The sequence below is a fragment of the Portunus trituberculatus genome, chromosome 18 (genome assembly GCF_017591435.1).
Source record: "Portunus trituberculatus isolate SZX2019 chromosome 18, ASM1759143v1, whole genome shotgun sequence".
NCBI classification, from domain to species: domain Eukaryota; kingdom Metazoa; phylum Arthropoda; class Malacostraca; order Decapoda; family Portunidae; genus Portunus; species Portunus trituberculatus.
In genome coordinates, this window is record NC_059272.1 from 16,447,540 (window position 1) to 16,472,708 (window position 25,169).

At 43.4% G+C, this 25,169-nt stretch overlaps 1 protein-coding gene across 3 annotated transcripts in view; it reads right to left on the minus strand.

Annotated features, from left to right (window-relative positions):
• LOC123505909 (obscurin-like) overlaps positions 1 to 22,087 on the minus strand; it is an 87,117-nt gene extending 65,030 nt beyond the window's left edge. Inside the window, exons 1-2 of one of the 3 annotated variants that reach the window (XM_045257757.1) lie at positions 21,599 to 22,087; positions 2,890 to 2,963 (exon numbers count right to left, since the gene is read on the minus strand). The gene's annotated coding sequence lies outside the window, so the exon portion shown is untranslated. The remainder of the gene's footprint in view (positions 1 to 2,889; positions 2,964 to 21,598) is intronic. The other 2 variants (XM_045257758.1, XM_045257756.1) reach the window with 2 other exon arrangements.
• Between the last annotated feature and the right edge of the window lie 3,082 nt (positions 22,088 to 25,169).

Here is a 25,169-nt window from a genome sequence, read left to right on the forward strand (position 1 = left end):
TTCTACTGGGAACGATAGTTTTTTTAAGCATGGATAATTTCTGTTTTTGCCTTGAATTAATAATAGGGATATGCAGAACCGCACATACACACACGCCCACGCACACACACACACACACACACACACACACACACACACACACACACACACACACAGAGCAGAAAAAAAATGAAATATGCATAGATACGTAGATGTTTATTGACCACAACATTAATTCAATATTTAGTTGACAAATATGCATGTCGCCTACACACACACATTCTCTCTCTCTCTCTCTCTCTCTCTCTCTCTCTCTCTCTCTCTCTCTCTCTCTCTCTCCCTCTCTCTTTTACGAAGCCAGCCAGAGAGAGCACGAACCCAAACATCAATCAAGGAGTAAAAAACTTATAAAGAAACACGTCAATTACAAAGCGCCAGAGAAGAGATACACGATTAAAGTGAAGGAATAAAGGCATAAAGGGCAGCTTCCTCCTTCCACCTCCTGCTTCAATTAAAGATCAAAACGTTATGTCACATCCTCAGCAGGTACGAAACGGACATTTTTAACGTGTGATCCCCTTAGGAATAACACAAATAATAAGAAAAAGACAGACTTCCCAACATGTACCCTTGACTTTCGTGGAAAGTTGCATGTTCCCTTCCTTCCTTTTCTTCCTCTTTATGCTGATTTGCGGATAACCATTCATCCCTAAAGGAGAGGAAGAAAACATACTTAACACAGAGAAAATACAAAGAACAAAAGATTAATAAAACGAGGATGAGTCACAAGAAACACAGACTGACTAAGAGAACAAGCAATATACAAGAGAAAGAAGGCTGGAAGGAAGGAAGGAAGGAAGGAAGAAACGAAGGAAGGAAGGAAGGATGAAAGCAGGAGAAAGGAACATAGGCAGCCAGTCAGCCACGCCTCTCACAGAAGAAACACAGAGTAACTAAGAGAACAAACAATAGAAAGCAGAAAGAATGAATGAATGAATGAATGAATGAATGAAGGAAGGAAGGAAGGAAAGAAAGGAAGAAAGCAGGAGAAAGGAACATGGCCAGCCAGCCAGCCAGCCAGCCAGCCAACCAGCCAGCCAGCCACGCCTCTCGCTGCGCAGAGACTTAGGAAACTAATCAAAACATTACCTGCTAGCTCACGTCCCGTCCTTACCACTTACAATAACAATTTGCTTTCCTCCACCTGTCCTACGCAAACACTTCGCTCCCCTTTGCCTTCCCTGCTGGATCTATATGTCTTAAAAGGGCCATTATGCGGCTGTGTTGTTGCTATTGGCGGTGGTGGCGGGGGGTGGTGGTGGAAGCAGTGACGAAGATTGAAGTATTTGAAATTCATGAAGGCGAAGTAATAAAAGGGGGATTGGGAAGGTCATCCTATCAGTGAATCCTGCTGGGAATTAACTCTTCCAAACTGATATGTAGCAATTCACAGCACTTAAAGTAATGAAATCTTTATAAACACTGGTAAGAAAGGCAAAGGAAAGGAATGGAATATTGACAGGCACTGACTAAGAAGGAAAACGGGATTTAAACGAATAGATATAACGATTTCTAGGGGGCGTGATGCCTTGGAGAGGGAGTAGCTGTGGTGGAAGAAGAAATGTGTGAGAGATATTAATAATTATCGATATGAGAATACAAACATAGCAGTAAGGAAAATGTTGAATTATATTCACAAACGTTATCTTGTATATTTTCCTTCTCTCTCTCTCTCTCTCTTTTACTGCTGATTCGCTTACCATCATTTTCTCATGGTTATGCATACTTTTAAAAAGGAATTTCTTCTACACCCACGCACGTTATCTCTCTCTCTCTCTCTCTCTCTCTCTCTCTCTCTCTCTCTCTCTCTACATAATCTGATCGCTCGTCCTTTGACAAAATCGTTGAAAGAAAAATCTATTAAATTTTGAAGGATGAGAGCGAAATTCTACTAATAATATCTTCCTTACGTCAATACAGTGAAACACAACACCAAACTAAGCTTATTAAAGGCAAAGACCATCACCATCATCATCATCTCCAGTAATGAGGCGTTGCTAGAGAGAGAGAGAGAGAGAGAGAGAGAGAGAGAGAGAGAGAGAGAGAGAGAGAGAGAGAGAGAATGTAGAATAATAGACGTTTGGTTCGTTTTTTTTAGATAAGGTTTGAACAGACAATCTTTTCCATATTTTTCTCTCTTTTTTCGTGTGTGTGTGTGTGTGTGTGTGTGTGTGTGTGTGTGTGTGTGTGCGGTGGGTGAAATAGCAGGGGTTGTGGGATTCGAGTTGATAAAAAAATTCTGTTATTCTCTCTCTCTCTCTCTCTCTCTCTCTCTCTCTCTCTCTCTCTCTCTCTCTCTCTCTCGCAAACACGCATGAAGCAAGGGAGGGGAAAAATGCCTCTTCTGAGCATAATAAGCAGAACGATCAGGCATTATTGAGTTGAAAGTAACGGCTGCTGATGGCATAACAAGATTCCACGTTCCAGTAATGAAATATAAGCGAGCCGTTTGCCTTAGTGAATTACTACTACTACTGCCACCACTACGACAGTACCACAAGTACTCATAACAACAATGATTGCAATAACAATATAATATCGATCCGAATACGAGTAAACAAGGATAATTATGGAAAGATGAAGAAAACAAGTATCATCTCCACTTTATTCCTTTCCATACTAGGACGCATTTTACGATTACGATTAGACCATTTTATTCACATTAGGAAGGGTCTATAGTGGTCAGAAGGTTAATGGGTAGTCTTCATTATTTCAATCCCAACATAAATTTCTGAAGCTGTATAAAATCATCAAATAGTAGGCAGAGGGAATATGGTAACGCATACAATATACTGAAGGGGTTAATTACCACCACCACCACCACTAGTAGTACAGGAGCTACTGACCCACCTCTCTCATGATCCTGAAGGCGAGGGCGGCGTGATGACCAGGCACACACCGAGGCAAGGGAGCGCCACTGTCGTCTGTGGAAGGAGAGTGAAAGCAAGTCAGGGAACGAGCGTAAAATTAATTGGTGTGTGTGTGTGTGTGTGTGTGAGAGAGAGAGAGAGAGAGAGAGAGAGAGAGAGTGTACTAATGACAAACCATGACGAAGTTCTGACAGACTCTAACACACACGGAACACGGAAATGGAGTGCAAGATGCTTCCTCTCCCTCCTCCTACTGTTACTCCACCACCTCCTCCACCACCTGAGTTGTGATTAGTTGGCGTTGGTTGGTTTGATGGCGTTGATTAAGCCAGGGCGAGGCAAGGACAGTGCTTGTAGATCATAGTTTATTCTGTAATACAAGCACTGGCGGCCGTTAGGGTGGTCAGTGTAGCAAATCATAAGTGATACTCTCTCCCCTTAACTGCCATGTCGTGTCGAGCTGTTAACTGCTAATTGGTGCATATTGGTTCGCGAGAGATAATGCCAAACATGTCTCTGCAGTGCGCGTTACAGCAGCAGCGGAGTGTGGAGGGATATGAGAAAATCAAAGGAAAGAAAGAAAAAGATAATAAGGGAGGTCAGCATTGTGTGAAAGACGAAACAACATTATTACGCTTGTTACATACATCAACAATAAGAAGTTGGCAATACGATATTTTTCAGTGTCAGTTTGGAAGAGTGGTATCGAAGCTCTCCCGAAGCACTGAGCATGCAGGAGAAGAGCTGAGGCACACACCTACGTACTGTACATTTCCTGAGTGGTACTTACTCGTGTGTCAGCACTAAATAACAGTGACCAACGAGAGAAAGGTAATAGTATAGCTCGAACTCTTGCCTAAGACAATCTTAAACTCTTCGGTACAGAGACTCACTTTTTACGTTGAGTTCAGGTATGATTAAATGAGTTTATTTACATTAGGAAGGGTTTATGGAAGTCAGAAGATTAATGGCCACAGTCTTCACTACTTCAATGTCTACATAAGTTTCTGAAGCTGTATCAATAATCAGAATGAATATGAGAACGCGTCATGGCACTGAAGAGATTAATGAGGAAGAATGAAGCTTGAGGCATTATAAACTTCAAACTATTCCACCACTTATATTTCTTGGAGTGTAGTTTTGATATTTTTCTCTCCTTTTCATCAGATCATTTGGTTAACTAACTATAAGAAGGCTTAGCGGTTAATTGGTTATCTTTTCTGGCTTTGTCGAGTCTTTATGACAGTGGAAGGTAATGATTGGCGGTTCGTGTGTTTCGTAAGCGAGTGAATCAGTTGTGCTGGTGTTGGTGGCGTAACGATAAGTATGAGAGATATGACAAATGATAACTGAATAAGAAAAAAAAAAACATGGCTAATCTTTAAATATTCCTGGTACTTTCTCTCTCTCTCTCTCTCTCTCTCTCTCTCTCTCTCTCTCTCTCACACACACACACACACACACCACACACATCCATCCACACCCACCCACTTACTCCCTCACATTAGTTACCTGCAAATTATCCCAAATATTCGGGAAAGTTGAAAATAAACAGATAATTCACACAAGAACGTGAGGTAACAGTCGGTCATCAACATCGAACGTGCTTCCTGCCTCCCTTGCGCCTCGGACACGCGATCCTCCGTCACCACCGTGTTTGCCGCGACTCAGGTAGGGCAAGGGGCTAGTGCGGCCACTCTCCTCATTCCTGCTTGAAGGATGGCTCGGGGACAAGTTTTGCGGTCGATAGTATGAGGAACAGCCCTCACAACAGCCCATGAGTCCGCCCTCCCGCCTCATAAACATCCTAAATGACTTGACTTACGCGGCCGAAGAAGGTGGTGGTCGCAGCCGCTCCCTCACGCTCAGTCACGTCACTTCCTCCAGTTAATAAGAATGTGAAGCTGGGTTTAGTGGACAGACTTTATTATGGAGTTTGCATATACTAGTTAGTACTTATGCATCTGGTGACTAGGTAAATATTAAGTTGTACTCACATGTAATAACTGATTCTACCACTCCTGGAACTGCAGTAATTTATAACCGGTTCGAGAGAAGTCCCGAGCGGTTTTGAGCAGCGGCACTCCTGTACGACATGTTTTCCCATTGGCAGTGATATTGCCACCACGAGGGTACTTTAAATGGGTTTGCGGTATTTCAAGCTTCCTTCGCTCACGGCATTCATTCCCTCGTCTTGCCACACAAGTCATGGGGAATCTTCTAGTGTTTTGTGTTTCACTTTTTCCTTTATCACATCACCTTTAATGATTTGAGTGCAAGAGGAAAGATTGCTTATAACCTTTCCCTTTTAATATTGGATAAAAAAACAACAACAATTAATCTCATCTATAAAGTCTCATGAAGAAGCTTATCAGTGTTTCTGATCTCGATTCCTCCTTTCTTTCATTACCGTCATCAGCTTTAAAACTGTTTCGCAACCGTTTGATCCCATTACTAGAAAAATCTTCATTGATCCTTTCTCTTTGCGACTCTGTTGGCTTGTTATGGGGAACGATGTTTATTTAAGATTTTGCTTCTTTCTTGTATCATCATCGTCAGCTTCAATGACTTCAACGCAGGAAAAGTTCTCCTATTACTTTCTTTTCATTGCTATAGAACAAAACAAAACTTCTTTCAACTTTCTGTACCCTTGTCTGTTGGTGGCTGTCTGTCTGTCTATCTGTCTATGTATTCAAAGGCACTCCCAGGAAACTATTTCATCGTCATCCTTCACCCAGTCAAAGAACCAATTTTACGTGTGACAAACAAACTGCACGCACTTTTTTCTCATGAATTTCACTGCATTTACTCTCACTCACAGAGCTAATCTATGTTTGTTCTGAATTTTGGAGTGCACTAGATCTACGCGTTCGCAGATGAAAAAGTCGAGGATATATCGCAACATTAACTCCCTGGGGCGTTACATCGATATCTCTGTCAGCGATGTTCATAAATAAACGAGTGACAAGGGCTTAACGTCATCCCTACACGAGCACCCTTCCCTCCTGTACTAAATGCATTGGTCGGATGATGAATGTACGTGTATTCATTCTGCTGCAGGATCCAACACTGCTTTCCTACTTTGGCAATACATGTCATTATCTAGATGAACGGTCATTTGCACTCAGTTTAAACGGGAGCTTTAGTTCATTAATCTCTCTCTCTCTCTCTCTCTCTCTCTCTCTCTCTCTCTCTCTCTCTCTCTCTCTCTCTCTCATTGCGGTGCCTTAAATCAACTAGTTTAATATTTCAATGTTGAACGCCTATTTGAAATGGAACCGGGAATGATAAACTTGGCTCTCTCTCTCTCTCTCTCTCTCTCTCTCTCTCTCTCTCTCTCTCTCTCTCTGTCTGTCTCGCATTAGGTTGCCTTAAATCAATCAGTCAATTTCATCATTCAATTCTGACCAACTAAATGAAACTCGGTAAGGTGGATTTGGTACTCTCTCTCTCTCTCTCTCTCTGGCAGAAGTGACTCGCCCTACCCACACCCACTACGCACACACAGCCATCACTCGCCGGGGGCCTGGCATGGAGAAGCACGTTAGCATTCTGTCAAGGCCAAAGAGGCGTCATTAATGCGGCGACTTTCTAACAAATGGTTTCCCGGCAATAATAAATGTCCATCTCTCCCGCCGGGCCGTCCAGCACTGACGTGGCGGGAGACACACGCCTCGCCCAGGTCTTCCTACCCGAGAGAGAGAGAGAGAGAGAGAGAGAGAGAGAGAGATGGAGAGGGATACAGAGAGAAGGATGGGTACGAGTGACGGTTTGTAAATTATTATATACATACTGCTGTGTTTGTGTTACATTCCGAGTCCACATGCGGTGTTTAAATATAAGGTTTAAGTATGCCTATGTACGCGACACTTACTGGGAAATGTGATATCAATAAAGAGGTAATGTATGTGTGTGTGTGTGTGTGTGTGTGTGTGTGTGTGTGTGTGTGTGTGTGTGTGTGTGTGTGTGTGTGTCAGTCTGCATAAACTTTCACACACACACACACACACACACACACACACACACACACACACACACACACACACACACAAAATAAACACTTAGTATTCACATCACAACAGTAACTTCACGCTGCAAAAAAGGCACAACACAACTTTTTAACCCACCACATTCACCTGCTGCTGTGCTTCTGAAAAAAAAAGAGAGAAAAGAAGAGAGAGAGAAAAAATAGAAAGAAAAACACATACACATCCAAACACACCCAAACACACAAGCACATAAGCACGCAGTCTTCCTCTGTAGTGCTGTCGATCACAGTGGTGGGAAGCAAAAAATGAAAAGGTGGAGGGAGGCAGGTGGATGCAGGTAACTTAAATGTCGATACGCGACTCTTAGTTAAGTACATACCGAATTTTCTATGTTGGACTGAGTTTATTTCCCTTTGCCGTAACAGAATAGCAGCGCGAGGCTATTAAGGGCTGCGTTCTTTATTGGAATATCAATGCAGTGCTATTAGGTTTTGAGGTGTGTGTGTGTGTGTGTGTGTGTGTGTGTGTGTGTGTGTGTGTGTGTGTGTGTGTGTGTGTGTGTGTGGTCGCCTGCTGGTCACCCAGCCAGTCTTCCCCATTACGGAGCGAGCTCAGAGCTCATAGACCGATCTTCGGGTAGGACTGAGACCACAACACACTCCACACACCGGGAAGGCGAGGCCACAACCCCTCGAGTTACATCCCGTACCTATTTACTGCTAGGTGAGCAGGGGCCACACATTAAGAGGCTTGCCCATTAGCCTCGCCGCCTCGGGACTCGAACCCGGCTCTCGATTGTGAGTCGAGTGTGTGTGTGTGTGTGTGTGTGTGTGTGTGTGTGTGTGTGTGTGTGTGTGTGTGTGTGTGTGTGTGTGTGTGTGTGTGTGTGAAGGTAACTAGTGGCATTTTGGCAACGTATTAACCCCTATCCTCCCACACGCTCTCTCTCTCTCTCTCTCTCTCTCTCTCTCTCTCTCTCTCTCTCTCTCTTATACATATTTACTTATCTTTTCACGCCCCAGTAGTGACGCATTCCTCGATCACCTTTTATGCTTATGAATTCCTACACAGAATTCATACACCTGTCTATTTTTCGCTTTCATCTCCCGTCTGAAGCGTGAGTGGTGAGCAGCGCCATAATGAGGCTGTGCTGCGTATTAGTCACAGCCATGCGAGACACTCCATCATTAGCGACGCGCACACTCTTGCCTCCTTTCTCTCCATCAGCTGTTTCTCACTATATAGTCCATGAGGAAGACGAAAAGCAGGAGAAAGTGAACAAATAAGGATGAAAAAATAAGGGATAAACGGAGAAACAGATGAATTGGAGGGAGGAAATGATAGATAAGAATAAAGTAAAAGAAAGAGACTGGAGAAGGATAAGGGGAGAGGACAGGGCAATAAACAAAAGGCCAAAGACATACAAACAGCCTTTACAACGCGAAATGAAACGAAAACGAAGAGAAGGAATCCAAGAACGATCTCGACGTGAAGGAAAAGGACAAAAGTAAAAGGGAGAAGCACTTGACAAGGCGAGACCAGAGAAACCTGAAGGACACGTACGAGGAACCAACCACCTCTGGACGCGGAGGGAAAACTGAACGAGTGACTGAATAAACAAGCGCGCGTCCAGCCAACCAACGGAGCAGTGTTTTTTTTTTTTTTTCCCGGCCGCTAACAGCTTGCCCTAATGGTGGCCGCAGCTTCCCCTTGAATATTTATGAGAAAGAGGTTTAATGCACCCCGTGAATAAAAATTCATGCGTGTAAATGGTTGGAGGAAGAGGAGAACGATGTGGGGGCAGGGAGGAGCAGAGGAGGAGGAGGAGGAGGAGGAGGAGGAGGAGCTGGCCGTTTGCAAGAGTGGTAGTATAAGTTGTGTCGTGCGACTGAGAAAGTGAAAAAAAGGAAAGGTTAATGAAGGGAAGGAGGGATGGAGAAGGCGAAGATAGGGAAAAAAGAGTAAGTAAAGGAAGGAAGAAAGAAGAGCAGGGAAAGGAGGGAAAGAGGGAAGGAGGGGGGAGAAGTGGTTGATGTCTGATGATGCTGAGGGAAGCGAAAAATTTTGCGTTAAAGGGTTTAAGCATGAAGAATTAATGGAGTATGCATGATTAAACAGTCGCTAATACCACCGTCCTTCCCTCCCGCCTGTGTGTGTGTGTGTGTGTGTGTGTGTGTGTGTGTGTGTGTGTGTGTGTGTGTGTGTGTGTGTGTGTGTGTGTGTGTGTGTGTGTGTGTGTAATTCACTGTTTGATCTGCTGCAGTCTCTGACGAGACAGCCAGACGTTACCCTACGGAACGAGCTCAGAGCTCATTATTTCCGATCTTCGGATAGGCCTGAGACCAGGCACATACTACACACCGGGACAACAAGGTCACAACTCCTCGATTTACATCCCGTACCTACTCACTGCTAGGTGAACAGGGGCTACACGTGAAAGGAGACACACCCAAATATCTCCACCCGGCCGGGGAATCGAACCCTGGTCCTCTGGCTTGTGAAGCCAGCGCTCTAACCACTGAATAAAACGTGTGTGTGTGTGTGTGTGTGTGTGTGTGTGTGTGTGTGTCACTGTTTGATCTGCTGCAGTCTCTGACGAGACAGCCAGACGTTACCCTACGGAACGAGCTCAAAGCTCATTATTTCCGATCTTTGGATAGGTCTGAGACCAGGCACACACCACACACCGGGACAACAAGGTCACAACTCCTCGATTTACATCCCGTACCTACTCACTGCTAGGTGAACAGGGGCTACACGTGAAAGGAGACACACCCAAATATCTCCACCCGGCCGGGGAATCGAACCCCGGTCCTCTGGCTTGTGAAGCCAGCGCTCTAACCACTGAGCTACCGGGTGTGTGTGTGTGTGTGTGTGTGTGTGTGTGTGTGTGTGTGTGTGTGTGTGTGCACTGATAAAGCAAAAAAAAAAGGAGAAAAGAAAAATAAAGAACTAAAACAACCACATTTCAAAGACACTTAAAAAATCACCAGAACAAAAGAATATTTACAAACTTGTTGGAAAATAAGAAGGAAGAAAGTGAAAGATCTGATGAAGCCAAAAACAAAATGTCAGAAAGAAAACCTATTGAAGAGAACAACCCTAAAAAAAAACACGGCATTCTCCAAGTAACTTACCATTAGGACATCAAACACAGAACAAAAAGTGAAGATTGCCAATTTTATAAGCACGCAGAAATCAGGGAAGAGAAAAGCTGACGGCAAATACCAGGCATTAATTCTTGACACCTGACTCAGAGCAACCAAGTGACTGGCAAATCAACATGAAGGCTCGTAAAGGTCAAAACAAGGGAATGGGAGGAAGGCGGCAAGAGAAATGCAACGACACAACACTGGATACAAAAGTTCAAAGCAGATTGGTGTTTGAGAGATCAGTCTACTTTAGTTTGTGAATAATTTGCAGCATGACGCAAATGATGAACTCGGTGGAAGAAGAAAAAATAGAAAAGTTTCGTTTGCTTTGGGCGTTCGTGTAGAAATAATCAAGTGATGAGCTTAACCTTCAAGAAAAAAAAATGGTAATAGAAAAATGTAACACTTTAGACCGATTCGTGAAAAGTAAGGATGAGGAAAAAAAGAAACTGAAGATAAAAGAAACATGTGTACTGAATAAAACTCGCTTGTCTCCACATTGCGAAAAGAAAAAAAAAAAAAAAAAAAACGAAAATATAAATATTTACACACACACACACACGCCCGGTAGCTCAGTGGTTAGAGCGCTGGCTTCACAAGCCATAGGACCTGGATTCGATTCCCCGGCCGGGTGGAGATATTTGGGTGTGTCTCCTTTCACGTGTAGCCCCTGTTCACCTAGCAGTGAGTAGGTACGGGATGTAAATCGAGGAGTTGTGACCTTGTTGTCCCGGTGCGTGGTGTGTGCCTGGTCTCAGGCCTATCCGAAGATCGGAAATAATGAGCGCTGAGCTCGTTCCGTAGGGTAACGTCTGGCTGTCTCATCAGAGACTGCAGCAGATCAAACAGTGAAACACACAGATCACGTGAAAAGTCTCTGTATCAAAACGTAATGAAGCTCAGAACCAAACTGTAATCTTAATAAATATGAAAAAAATGCGAAAAACGAGAATAAAAAAAACATTAAATAAATTTCTTGCACCTTTAATATTTGACTAAGACCGAGCGAAGACTAGACAAAATCCAGACCAATGAAAAACACGAGACTAAATAATTTGCATATGATCTCTTCAGCTAATTAAACATGAAGTGAAGGTAAGGAGCGTGTTTCTTTAGATGTTCCTCAAGACCTTTGAAGACTCTCTCTCTCTCTCTCTCTCTCTCTCTCTCTCTCTCTCTCTCTCTCTCTCTCTCTCTCTCTCTCTCATCTAAGCTTGAGTGAAAGATTTCTGTACTTAGGTGAGCTTTGCAGGTTAATGACCAATTATGAATCGCTAAAAGGAGGAGGAGGCGGCGGAGCAAGAAGAGGAGGAGGAGGAGGAGGAGGAGGAGGAGGAGATAGTGAAAAGAGAGAAAAGATAAATAGTAGAGGGAAAGGTGAAGATGAGACTCAGGAATAATTAATTTGACTCTACAGATAAAGCAGAGAGAGAGAGAGAGAGAGAGAGAGAGAGAGAGAGAGAGAGAGAGAGAGAGAGAGAGAGAGTGTGTGTGTGTGTGTGTGTGTGTGTGTGTGTGTGTGTGTGTGTGTGTGTGGCGTCAGGACACACACCTGGGAGTTCTCACGTCCTCTCAACCCTTTTTCTAATTGACGTGTGACCTGATCCATGGATAGCTACCCTCCTCCTCCTCCTCCTCCTCCTCCTCCTCCTCTTCTTGCTCCCGCCTTCTCTTCCTCCCTCTTGCTTGATTCTCTTCCTCACCGAAGCGACAAAAATAATCTCTCTCTCTCTCTCTCTCTCTCTCTCTCTCTCTCTCTCTCTCGCTCAACATTTATGTACAGCAAAATTAAAAATGAATAAGTAATAAGTGCGAGCAAAGCTTAAAACCCAAAATAATATCCTTTAATACACGATCGTACAACAACACAACTAAACCTCAACTCGACTGAAAGGAACGTAACACGAATAAACAACTTCCATGGGCTATAGTTAGACTTGGTAACGCACGCTTTGAGATGACACTGAACACAGAACAGCACCAAAGCACCACCGTTAAGTTACAAAAGAAACCACACCAAATAACTTTCTTTTTCCATTCATTTTTACTATCAAAAAATCATGTGGCACTAAAAAAAAAAAAAAAAATAAATAAATAAAATAAAAATAATAATCAAAACGTATATATGGCTACACTGATGAATGCAGATTTCCCGCGTGAAGACCCCATGCAGTAAATTCCCGCCGCCAATGTACATGAATCATCGGCCACTCGCTTTTAATAGAGGCCGCCACATGCACGCCCGCCACCATGAATTTCACCTGCAAAGTGCCATCCTCCTGGACATGCCACAGAGCTGCCCTAAAGGTTAAAAGTCCGGGATTTATGGCCCGAGGGGAATGATGAACGGTGCCGAGATGCTGCTGTCCCCGAAAAAGAGAGAGAGAGAGAGAGAGAGAGAGAGAGAGAGAGAGAGAGAGAGAGAGAGAGAGAGTAGTACTATTGCGCCAAGGTACTCACTGCCCTCCCTGAGTACAGCGTTCCCCTATATTTTTTTCCAAACTTTGTAATGTGCTTTCCTGGTGTTGTTTTAGAGAGAGAGAGAGAGAGAGAGAGAGAGAGAGAGAGAGAGAGAGAGAGAGAGAGAGATTATTTTACATCATCACACCACCACAACCACCACTACATCACATACAACACTTAACTAATTCCTATTCATCGAAAAACCATGCCATCTTTCCAGCCCCAGCGTAATGGCCACAGACAGCAAAAGGCTTCCGGCAGCGATACACTGAACGCGTGGTGGCTGGGGCTTGGGCACAACACTCGTGGGAACAATATCCACACAGCGAAGGGGTATCATTTCACTGTGATGGGTTAAGTTCTCCACAGACGGCGCTGGTGTAACTGCTTCTACCATTACTGACTCTGCTACAATTGCTACTACTGCCGTCACTACATCTCTACTACTACTACTACTACTACTACTACTACTTTTACATCCATCCCGCCACCACTAACAAAGGTTGAGACCACAGCGGGCGTGGAGATAAAGCTTGTGTTCTTTTGTACACACACACCGGAGATCAGGAAGGGACGAGGCTTGAATAAATAACTAGAAAAATAAGACACAGAGAGAGAGAGAGAGAGAGAGAGAGAGAGAGAGAGAGAGAGAGAGAGAGAGAGAGAGAGAGAGAGAGAGAGAGAGAGAGAGAGAGAGAGAGAGAATGAAAAAAACAACAACTTATATTTGACCTTTCTAAATTTCATCATCTTTTTTTTTTATTCATCCACACAACGCAAGTGCCAATAACTCTTACCTTCATCTTTTTCACTCATTTTCTTTTCATTTCGTCTATTTCTCCTCACTACCGCAGGCATGAACAATAGGGATTAATCTCTCGTGTTTGCTTGCCTTCGCTCTAAGTACCGCAGGCAATTGAGATCCAATAGTAATGTTCTCTTTCTGTTAGTCTTCGTTTTAAAGCCCCTTGTGTCCGTCAGTGTGGCGCGCAGTAAGACTCAACCAATCACAGCAGCGTCAGGAGTGAATCGTAAAAAGCGACTCTTACGGAATAAACGAGAGAATAGTTGAAGATAAAACAGCACAGAAGGAACGAACTCAACTGAACGACCAATGCAAAGAAATCTGATAAATGTCAGCTAGATTTTTTTTCACTCTTTAATCTGACATTTCTTGCTTTCCATGAACGAATAAGCAAACTGCAAAGGAGAAGAAAAAAAATCACAATGTTTCAGAAGAGAGAGAGAGAGAGAATGCGAATGTCCAATAATACGCTCATTAACATGTAAATATTTCGCAAAAAAATGTGTCAACATGTTGGCTGTGTTGAATTCAGGCGTAGGCGCTGAACAAATAAACACACACACACACACACACACACACACACACACACACACACACACACACACACACACACACACACACACACACACACACACATTTCCTACCTACTTTTAAATGGACATGAAAGAGAGAGAAAGAAAACAAACATAAAAACATTAAACACGCGAAACAACTCACAAACTTAGGGAAACTCAGAAAGAGAGAGAGAGAGAGAGAGAGAGAGAGAGAGAGAGAGAGAGAGAGAGAGAGAGAGAGAGAGAGAGGCGTGATGAGTCAGAGCAGGTGTGACAAACAAAAGTTAGCGACAGATGGTAGCGGCTGGAGAGAGAGAGAGAGAGAGAGAGAGAGAGAGAGAGAGAGAGAGAGAGAGAGAGAGAGAGAGAGAGAGAGACTATATAAATTGGCGTATCAGAGAGGAGAGACTAGTCTTAGAGAATCTCTCTCTCTCTCTGAAACAACTTCCTTTTTCCAAGGATAAATATAAAGTTTTGTGCTTCGTCTCTTCTAAAGCGAATGGTGCGGGAAACAAACTCTCTCTCTCTCTCTCACACTCAAACACTTAAAACACTTTATTATATTATGTACATGGAATAACAGAAAAAAAATAGTTTACCACGACAAATAACCCTTTGTAAGCTATAAATAGCTTTATGGGCAATATTATGAATTTACAGATACACAAAAAGAAAACTATTCTCTCTCTCTCTCTCTCTCTCTCTCTCTCTCTCTCTACGTCATATATTTTCTGATTACTCCTTTATAAGCCGCAAAACGCAAAAACAGCACCCTTATCTAAACGTGTGTGTGTGTGTGTGTGTGTGTGTGTGTGTGTGTGTGTGTGTGTGTGTGTGTGTGTGTGTGTGTGTGTGTGTGTGTGCTAACATTAGCGAGTCGGGGGCTGGCTGTGAGGGAGATAACGCCGCACCAGTCTCGCTGATATCCTCTAAAAATTATTTGTATTTGTCTACCATTTGTTAGCCATGCCCGCCCATTATCACTTTCCCGTTAGCAATACCTGCCTCTCCCTCTCGCAAATGCTGCCCTTCCGTCACCCCTTCCACCGCCACCACCACCACCGCCATCACCATCACACTCACTGCCTCTCATCACATCCTACACTCCCAAAATTTCCCTTCCTAAACCTTTCCCAGTCTAGATTCCTTCCCCCAACCTGGCATTTCTCTCCCTTCTCTGTGTCTCCCACTCTCTCCCCTCATACCCTGTAGTGAATACCTCTCTCTCTCTCTCTCTCTCTCTCTCTCTCTCTCTCAAAAGCGCAGAGACAAGGCCACACAGAAAAGAGCGTGAACGGTAAGCATTCGAGTAAATTCAGGACAACGATGCATTCCAGTGTTTTTTTTACGTTCTGGTGTAGTTAAAGGTAGGAAAAGTATATATTACGTAGCCAGGCTGGAGGTGATGGTGGTGGTGGTGGTGATGGTGATCATAGGCAACGTTTTTTTCTTCATTCTGAGAGAGAAGCAACGTTGAAAGGTGCTGGTGAGGTAAAGCGAGGCAATAAATCTGTGTCTGTGTGTGTGTGTGTGTGAGAGAGAGAGAGAGAGAGAGAGAGAGAGAGAGAGAGAGAGAGAGAGAGAGAGAGAGAGAGAGCCCTGTCCTTCAATCCATACTCCCGACGAAGGTGTAGAGGAAGAGGAATGATACCAAGCCCGCATTTACCGTTTCGCCCGATAAATCCACTTTGGTGCTCTTCCTTTGTGTGTGTGTGTGTGTGTGTGTGTGTGTGTGTGTGTGTGTGTGTGTGTGTGTAGGTGGTTCCTTTCCATGAATATCTACATACATACATAAGTAAATGTGTGTGTTTGTTTGTTGTGGGACTGCTGTTTGTTTCGGTAACAGATATACGAATTTACAGTATACAAAAGGGGATGAGAGAGAGAGAGAGAGAGAGAGAGAGAGAGAGAGAGAGAGAGAGAGAGAGAGAGAGAGAGAGAGAGAGAATGCAATTGTGTCGGAGCAATTAACGCGTCTACGTAGCTGCCTGCCTGTCTGTCTGTCTGTCCGTCTGTCCGTCCCTTTGCACAGCCTCAGACGCGGGATGGAAGAAGAACCCCCATTCCAGTTACCTACCTACCTCCCCACCTCCCTAACTACCTACCTCTCCGCTCATTACTTGCCTTGGAATTCACTCACACGCTAGAAACCCCCGTAAGAACAAAACACCAAGACTTTTTCACTGGTAACTGCATGGTCTCGTCTTGGTCTCGTCACTGGCTGCACCTTTGCACATCTCCATCGCGCCTGAGAGATTGTGTGTGCGCGGGCGAGGTGAGGCGAGGCGAGGAGAGGCAAAGAGAGGCCCGTCCCACGCTAGCCAGTCCCTTGAATAGCAATGTGCGTCTTCTTCTTCTTCTTCTTCTTGAGAGAGAGAGAGAGAGAGAGAGAGAGAGAGAGAGGGGAGGGGGGAGTGATAAGGCAGCGAGCGTCTCCACCACAGCTATGTACAGTACCAACTGATGCGTTATGGCACTCTTTTATTACATGTTTTTTTTTTCTTTTCTCCTTCTCCTTTTCAATTGGTTTTGTTTGATATTCTCTCTCTCTCTCTCTCTCTCTCTGGGAATAATCGTCTTATCTCTATTGTGGAACAGTTTTAGTCTCTCTTCTTATTAGCCTCCTTTATTTCTTGCACAGCTTCGTTTTTCTAATCTCTCTCTCTCTCTCTCTCTCTCTCTCTCTCTCTCTCTCTCTCTCTCTCTCCTTTTCTTAAGCTGATGTCTATTCTTGCCGTACACAACTGTTCCTGCCCAAGCAATACAACTCATATGTATAATCGTGTGTGTGTGTGTGTGTGTGTGTGTGTGTGTGTGTGTGTGTGTGTGTGTGTGTGTGTGTGTGTGTGTGTGTGTGTGTAGTTACATTTCCAGCCAGACCTGATGTGTGAAATAACTTTCATTTTACTTTTCTTTACGACTTTTCACAACCGACCATCTTCCATTTTCTTGGCTGTGTGCGCTTCTCTTTCTCTCGGTCTTCTATTTTCCTTCCTCCTTCCTTTGTTTTTACGATCTTACATCCTAGTTCTTTTCCTTCCACCACTCCATTCTTGCTAGTCACTTTGGCTTGAAGTTTACTCTCTCTCTCTCTCTCTCTCTCTCTTGACTGAGCTCTTTTCTTTCTTCCACTCTAGTACGTTGCAAGTAGACTAGAATATTACTTCGTCTTCTATTGAATAAAGGATCTCTACTAGGATCTGTTCTCCACACACACACACACACACACACACACACACACACACACACACACTTTCTACTTACAAGGACACTTCCACCAAAAACAGAAAGGAACGAGAGGAAGGTAGAGAACTATATGGAGAGGATCAGTGAAGAAGGCAGTAGGAGGGATAACTTGGCGATAGCAGACTCTTTTGGCTTGATATACGTAGGAGAGCATGGTGAGGATTCAGAAGAACAAACAGGGACGGGAATTACTGTGTCAGGTGACTCAGGTAAGCATAATAACTCGGGATGTTTAATAGTGCACTGATGTTTGCGAAAGAAAAAAACGAAAGCACTGGGTCTTAGTTAGTTCATGAGGAAAGTTAATGAGCGACCAAACTTGATACGTACTTAAGTCTAAACTCTTCACGTGTGTAGTTTTTGAAAAAAAAGATTCCATTACAAGTAAGCTCAAAATTCTGGGAGTCTTGTCAAATGAATAGTAAGCAGGTTGTGTTGTTTAGTTCGTAAGTTCTTTAATGTAACACGAATTACTGTGAAAAAAAAGAATAGAGCATTTTAATTAGAAGCTCATTAATTTGAGTGGATTTACCATGACAAAGAAAAAGGCAATCTCTGCAGCTCACCTTGAAGAAGGCTAAGCGTAAGAAGATAATGCTATACCATGACAGGCGACCTCACGTGTCATTACTGGAGACAATAGATCCACATGAGAAGTTCTTTATTCAGGAAGAGACGGATAGAAATATAGAAAGACAGGAAGATAATGAAAGACTAATATGGCAGGAGAGAGAGAGAGAGAGAGAGAGAGAGAGAGAGAGAGAGAGAGAGAGAGAGAGAGAGAGAGGAATAGAGGAAGGGGACTGGGCCAGAACAATGTGCAGCAACAAATACAATATAACCCACGGGGATCCACATGCGAATATTCAAAAAAGAAAAAGTGGTTACTCGGGGGAAAAAAAATTAAATAAAAATAAAAAATGTACGAGAAACTATTTTCATTTGGGAGGAAATTAAATAAAATGTGTGGTTTCATGTGTCTCGGCTTTAGCATATTTTTCATTTGTTTCAGGAAAGAATGCACACGTGTGTACCTTGGCACGAATTATTCATAATAAAACACGTCTGTCTTTTTTTTTGCGTCTCTCTCTCTCTCTCTCTCTCTGGGAATGAGGTGGGCATCTTGAAGGCCTCATGTCGGCCCCTCACTTGAAGCCTAATGCCTCGAGCCTAATAACCGGCTTTAGTGAGTGTGTGTTTTCATCATTCTCAGAATTCCAACCTCCATCTGCCACACATACGTACACAAGACCCGTCCGTAGTTAATCCGTTCAAGCGCATTAGTACGCACCATTGCAGTTCTCCTCCTAGTCTCTTTTCACTCGTCTGTGCAATATTTCTCACAAGCACCTTGCTCAAGGAATTACACACCTGTCAGTGCCTGAATACAAGGTAAGACAGGATTTGATGGCACACCTACGTTTCACATTCCAGGAATTTAACGAAAGCATAGTCCACACCAATCATCTTCCTCCAGACTGACATGTTCCGCTCATTTCTCACGCTGTAATCACGTACGTTACTCTTATTTCACCTGCTCGTCATATCCGGTGATTATTTCTGACAAGAGGAGACTGTCACCTGCCTTTCTTGCTCAAGTGAAGGTGGCGCAGGTGAGTAGGCGAGTTTTTGCATGCCTCACTCCTTCCTCCCTCTCTCCTTTCCCTCCACGATCAGCGCCATTCCCTCACACAGGCAGCCTGTCACTTCTTATTTTTTTGTAATTCTTGAGTTTTTTAGTTCAGATTCTTTGAATGCATATTTTCTCTTGTCCTTTACATAAACGAATTTAATCTCGCTCTGCCTGTCTTTGTCTCTCTTTCACTCACACAGGTACACGCATATAGAAAAGAACAATACAAAAGACTAGTACAATAGTAGACGTTGTGTGTGTGTGTGTGTGTGTGTGTGTGTGTGTGTGTGTGTGTGTGTGTGTGTGTGTGTGTGTGTGTGTAGGCGGGAGAACTGTAAGCCTAATCAAGACATTCATTTGGCCAGGAATACTCGAGTCCAGATGCTGATCATTCCTTCCTGACAGAGACGCGTTAAGATCCGGGCGTGGGAGGCGTTATGGTGGGATTCTGGAGGCTGGCTGGCTGGACTTCAACCATAAAATATGTACACCTAGTAGACACAAGACAGACAGACGGACAGGACACCACTGTGCGCCTCCACAGCCCTGACACAACACTCGTCTGGCGGCGCAACAATTAGGGAGGAGAATCAAGCCAATGCAGTTTATTTTAGATTTTGAAGTAATAAGTGGATAGTTAAATGTGATGGAAAGGGAGGTAATACTTGCTCTCCATTCGCTTTGACATTTCCAAGGGTGCATAATTCGTAGCAGTTTTTTTTCTTTACCTAATTCCTCTCTCTCTCTCTCTCTCTCTCTCTCTGGTGGTGAATTTCCTTATTTTTTTGTAATTATTTCTTCTAACGTATTATCATCCCTCCAGCAGACATGTTGCCCCTTACGATGGTGTTTATGAAAGCATATATATATATATATATATATATATATATATATATATATATATATATATATATATATATATATATATATATATATATATATATATATACATACATACATACATTTACAATCCAGCATAAGTAAGATGAAGGTGATTACTTTCTTCTCTTATCTCTTTAGCTATTGCCTACTTGAACGCTCTCTCTCTCTCTCTCTCTCTCTCTCTCTCTCTCTCGTATCATCACAGGCTGTTTGTGAGGATTTATATACACTATCTTATCCATCAAATAAGTAAACTGTAGAGGGTTATTTCTTTCCCTTATCTTCTTATTACTTGAACCTCCTTTATCTCTTTATCTTTCCCTCCTCATATCAGTTAGTTTCCGCGGCACTCCTCTTTGCCCTAACGAGGCTGTATGTAATAATCGTGTAATCCAAAGTAAGTAGAATGTAAGTGAAGGTTTTTATATAAACCATCATACATTCTCCCCCTTTAAGTGTTTCTAATGTTTTTACTACACATAATTCTCTCTGTACACAGTTACCCTTACCCTTTTCCTTACAGACAATCATCTTTTTTTCTTTGCCCTTTCCACAAAAGCAGCTTAACTGTCCGACTTTTATTTTTTTTGTTATTTTCTCCATACAGTAATTGGGTTTGTTCACTCCACCTTCTTCCTCTCGTTCTTTCTTCCTCCTTATAATGCGAAGTCTCCATCGGCCTTATATTGATCTGTCTCCCGTGGATACAACAAAGTAAGAACCCCAGCCATTCTGTCCTGGCAATGATGAAGATGCTGCTGGTGATTATGCATGATTCAGTGATGATGAGATGGGGCATAAGAATGAGAGTGACAAGCATAATACTGTTTTCCTCTTTGCATTAGATGATAGTTATTGTGGTGGTTTTAGCAGTTGTGAGGTGGTGGTTGAGGTGGAGATGGTGGTACTGGTAGAAGTAATAACATGAAGCAGTAGCAAAAACAGTAGCAGTTATAGATGAGTTAACATTACAGTAACAGTAATAATGGCGGTAGCAGAAGTTGTGGTGGTATGTGGCAGCAGCAAAAAAACAGCAGCTCTTATACTGTAGATGAGATAACAAATAATAATGTCAATAACAACAAAATAACAACCACAACAACATTAACAACAAATCCCATTAATCAGCACCCACGGAACCACAACAACGCACCACTCAGGCCATGATGAATGATACATGACGCCCACAATCCCTCTTGACAGGCCACACGCTGGAGGTCAAGTCTAGTACATCCTGCTCCGCCCACCACCACAACCACCACCATCCACTACTCCACGCCCTCTGACGCTGACAAATCCCTCACATAAACCAGCGTCAGGGCGGCCCGTCACTCCAACCTGCTCGTTCATTAACCACCGCTAAAAATCAGCCTCTAATCGGAAAACTGACGTTGCTCTGTTGGCCGGGGAATTATCAAGTAAACACTGTCCGGCTCACGTAACGCACTGTCTCGCCTCCAACCTTGTTATCAAGTCCCTAAAGAGTTGAGAGTGACAATTACTTACATCGCCCCATCTCGTGTACATAATTTGTTCTGCTTCGTGTTTTTGTCCTTTCGTAACAATGTTTTCTGTTTTCTTTTCTTTTCGAGGGCCGTAATGTTATCACGCCGCGCCGTCCCGATTTCTGGAGCCGCCGCAGTCCCAGTACTGTACCAATGAGCCGTCCAGATGATCCCTGGTCTCTGCACAGGCGAGGAGGGCCACTGGTTCTTCGATTTCCTATCCCTTAACGCCTCTACTCTCTTGGCAATGCGATCCTCCACCAGCCAGATCAACTCGAGGCAGTCTAGATTGTGTTTTATTTCCTCAAGAGAACCGTAAGTTAACCGCCTCGTTTCATTACCTTTTTTTTCTCCTTTTTCTTTCCAGGTTTCGAATCACGCCAAGATTTTTGTTTGTGTTCGGTTCACAAGTTGACAATTGTCTCTAACACTCATAATGAATTCCACACCAAATACTTACCGTGTCCAGTCTGGCTAATGTTTTCCAGGGGTGAAAGAAGAGCTTGAGCAGTGCGGCTGGTGCGGGAGGTGAGTGCCCGGGGCAGAGGGCGTGGAGCCGGTGAACCCACAGTGCCTCTACCCAACAACTTCCCTGGCGGTAGATGGACTGCAGGAGGTCACTACAGCGGCCTCTCCTCCATGACCTTGGCTAGATGGGTTTGAATCAAGTGAACCTCAACACTGCCACTGTAGTTTAACCGCGCGATTTCTTTAATAACACCCACCAAGTTATTTCCTCTCTTATTTATCTCCACTGAGCATCTGCAGTCAAGTTATCCAGCACACTACTCCACCACAGGCAGCACGTCTTCAAAAGATACCACCGCGCGACTCGGGAATATTAATCTGAGAACTTGCTCCACGCTCACAGGACGGTCCAGGAAGAAGCCAAGTCCTGCCAACGTTGCGCCTACACTCCCTCGCATCACCAGAGCAACTGAGCCCTTTGCTGATGGTGACGCGCCGCTGCCAGACGCATCCCCGCTGCCGACACTCAACAGCCACGTCTCTTACAACCTTCCTCGACTTAAGAATACAGAATCCATAAAAGAGGACGAACTCGCATCAAAATTCACGTTACAGGGACACGTTAGGAGGGGATTGAGTCGAGTGCAATGTTCAGCTCTAAGGGATGGATTACGGGACGAGGGAAGACTTGTGCATTGATGATTCTGCCGAGCTAATCTAACAAACCAACAAATTAACAAGCCGTTCTTTTGCCATTACCATACGCCTTAATGCACCTGTTTACCTGATTGTTTGGTTGTTCATCATGAGTTATAAGTTAGTCTGCCTCGACTGAGCGGAAGAAATCCAAGGTTGGGGAGGGAAATGTGTTGAGGAATACTCGACAAGATTCCCTTATCAAAGTCCTGCTGCAGTTGAAGGGTCTTTTCGATATCCAGAGACGTGGTACCTTGTCAACACTCAGCTGTCAGGACTCGCGGCTCTGGCACCTCAGGTCTTTCCTTACTTCTTCTTTACTCGAACTGGTAAATCAAAAGTCTCTCTCTCTCTCTCTCTCTCTCTCTCTCTCTCTCTCTCTCTCTCTCTCTCTCTCACACACACACACACACACACACATAAAGGACAGGCATCTCTTCACGATTTGTCATTATTCATCGCTAGCGCGTGGAACATTCTTCCCTCACCTCTCTCTCTCTCTCTCTCTCTCTCTCTCTCTCTCCACTGCTTGGCCGCGGGGGCGAAGATCGCTCGAGTTGTGATTAATACACACATCTCAGTGAACACAAGCAGCGTAGGAGTTGGTTAATTCCACTAATGCGTTGGTGATTATAAGCGAGGTGCAGAGTATGGGTGGTGCAGCGGGGCTCGGGTGAAGTGATCGCATCTTTGTAATGAAGTGTTCTTTTCTTTCTGACTGCAGGGAGAACGTTTGTCTTCTGTAATGTGTGATACTAATAATGACGTTGAGCAGGAATGTGTGGATATGTGAGGCGCCTTGGGGGAGTATAATGATATAGACGGTTTGAATCTGCTGTACTTTATATTGAAATTAACCTCCACAGGCTTCAGATTATATATTCTTAACGGAAAGCACGAAATCCTCTTTGATATTCAGTACCTTCAGGGAGGTGAAAGTGACCTGGAAGAGTTTCAGAATCCCTTAACAATGGAATCAAACCCCACGTGTACTAAACTTGGTTCGCTTCATGGGATAATGATAATAATCAGCTCAAGGAGGGACGTGGAAAATTGTGGAAACTATAGACAATGGAACCAAACACTACAACAACTAAACTGAATTATCTTGAGGGAAACCAGTAGATATTCCTAACTTTAATAGATTAGTCAGTTTTGCAGTGAAGTTATAGAGACAGAAGGATAGGAAAAAACAACAACACAGATCCATTTCTACAATAAAAAAAAAAAGAAAGAAGACTGAAAGGATATTGAAGATTGAAACAGAGCTGCGGGAATCTATATATAATGGAAAGACCGATGGAGGTGGACTGACGCGTGGAGACTTGGTGTGGTGGAACGTGAGGGCGTGGCGAGGATTAGGTATGTGTGGAATATGGAGAGTAGTGGAGGAAGGCAAGGCGTGTCGGCTTATAAGACGGAGGAGAGAGGTTATACTTCACACATGCATCAAAGTCAGCTGCTGGAATTCTACTCTCATGCAGAATACTCTTGGTCTTCCTTGCGATGCGTGGCTGTCTATTCCTGTTTGCACCCTTCCCCGCGTCCAAACATTACGTATATATGTATATGTAACTCAGAAAACTTTCAAACCACTCCATTAAGGCTATATCAACTTACACAAGTCCCTTTTAATACTGTGAAACGAATGCTTTTCTCTGTACCATCTAGGCTTATGTAGAAACACACGAATCCATTATCAAATAGTGCAAGTATAACCAAAACAAGAGAATGGCTAGACACCTTGTTCAGAGAGACACATAAACGCTATAGACAACAAAAACTCGAGTATTTCACAGATCTAAGCAAAGGAGTTAGGCAGCAAGTCTAGGAAGCACGATATATATTCCACAAGCTTCCCATCACACTCTCCTTCCATTGCCCTGACGCCGTAAGCTCCCCAGAATAAAGCACCGAGAACTCATGCCCCGGAGCCGCAATGAGCCACGCAGCTCCTCCCTCACCGCTGCACGGGTCTCACAGGTACTCAGCAACGCAGGTGTGTGAGACTAATTTCGACGAATAATCTATATGTATTTACAATTACGACCATACCTACACACACAGTTAGTTTAGTTTAGTTTATTGACCACAAACAGCCGTTTATTACATTTGTATGTCAGGACTTAATTGTCTACTGTAGTCCTTAAGAATTCAATATACTCCAGAAACCAGACTTGACAATACAATAAAACAAAATTATAATCTGATGATACGATATAGTAGCAACGACAATAACCATATTAACACAATATCCTTGGTATCTAATTACTCTACGTGTAACATTGCTACGTTGTTAACATATGATTACAATATTAATTGTATGAAAGCAATACATCTTGTACAATTTTACACATTATCTCATGACTAAATTTATTAAAAATATAATTCAAATTATCAAATCAGTACCTATCCCTCAAATGGTGAATAACATTACAAGTCTCAATTACATGTCTCTCTGGAAGGCGACCTCGTCCCCGCCTGTTCCACCAACCTGTTTCAATTGCCAGCGAGTGTCCCGAAACACTGAACCTTGTGAATGAAATCCTGTGAAGATCATTAACCGTGTGCTTTGCTCTATAAATATCATGCACAGTCGTTGTGAGATTAACATCCATATATACATTACATCTAAAAGTACCTGATGTTACTATAGCCCTATGTACCTTATTGATTAAGGTAGACATGTCTATTACATCATCATTGATGTATTTATTTACATACTTGGCAACCGATGTATTGTTAGTAGTTATCAGTTTGACAACAAAAGACCAAGGGTCATCATCATTCATGCCAAATCTCTCCTGCCACAGTTTGTGAGAAAAATTATGTTGTTTATGCTGTACAAGATTTAACAGAGTGGGGTA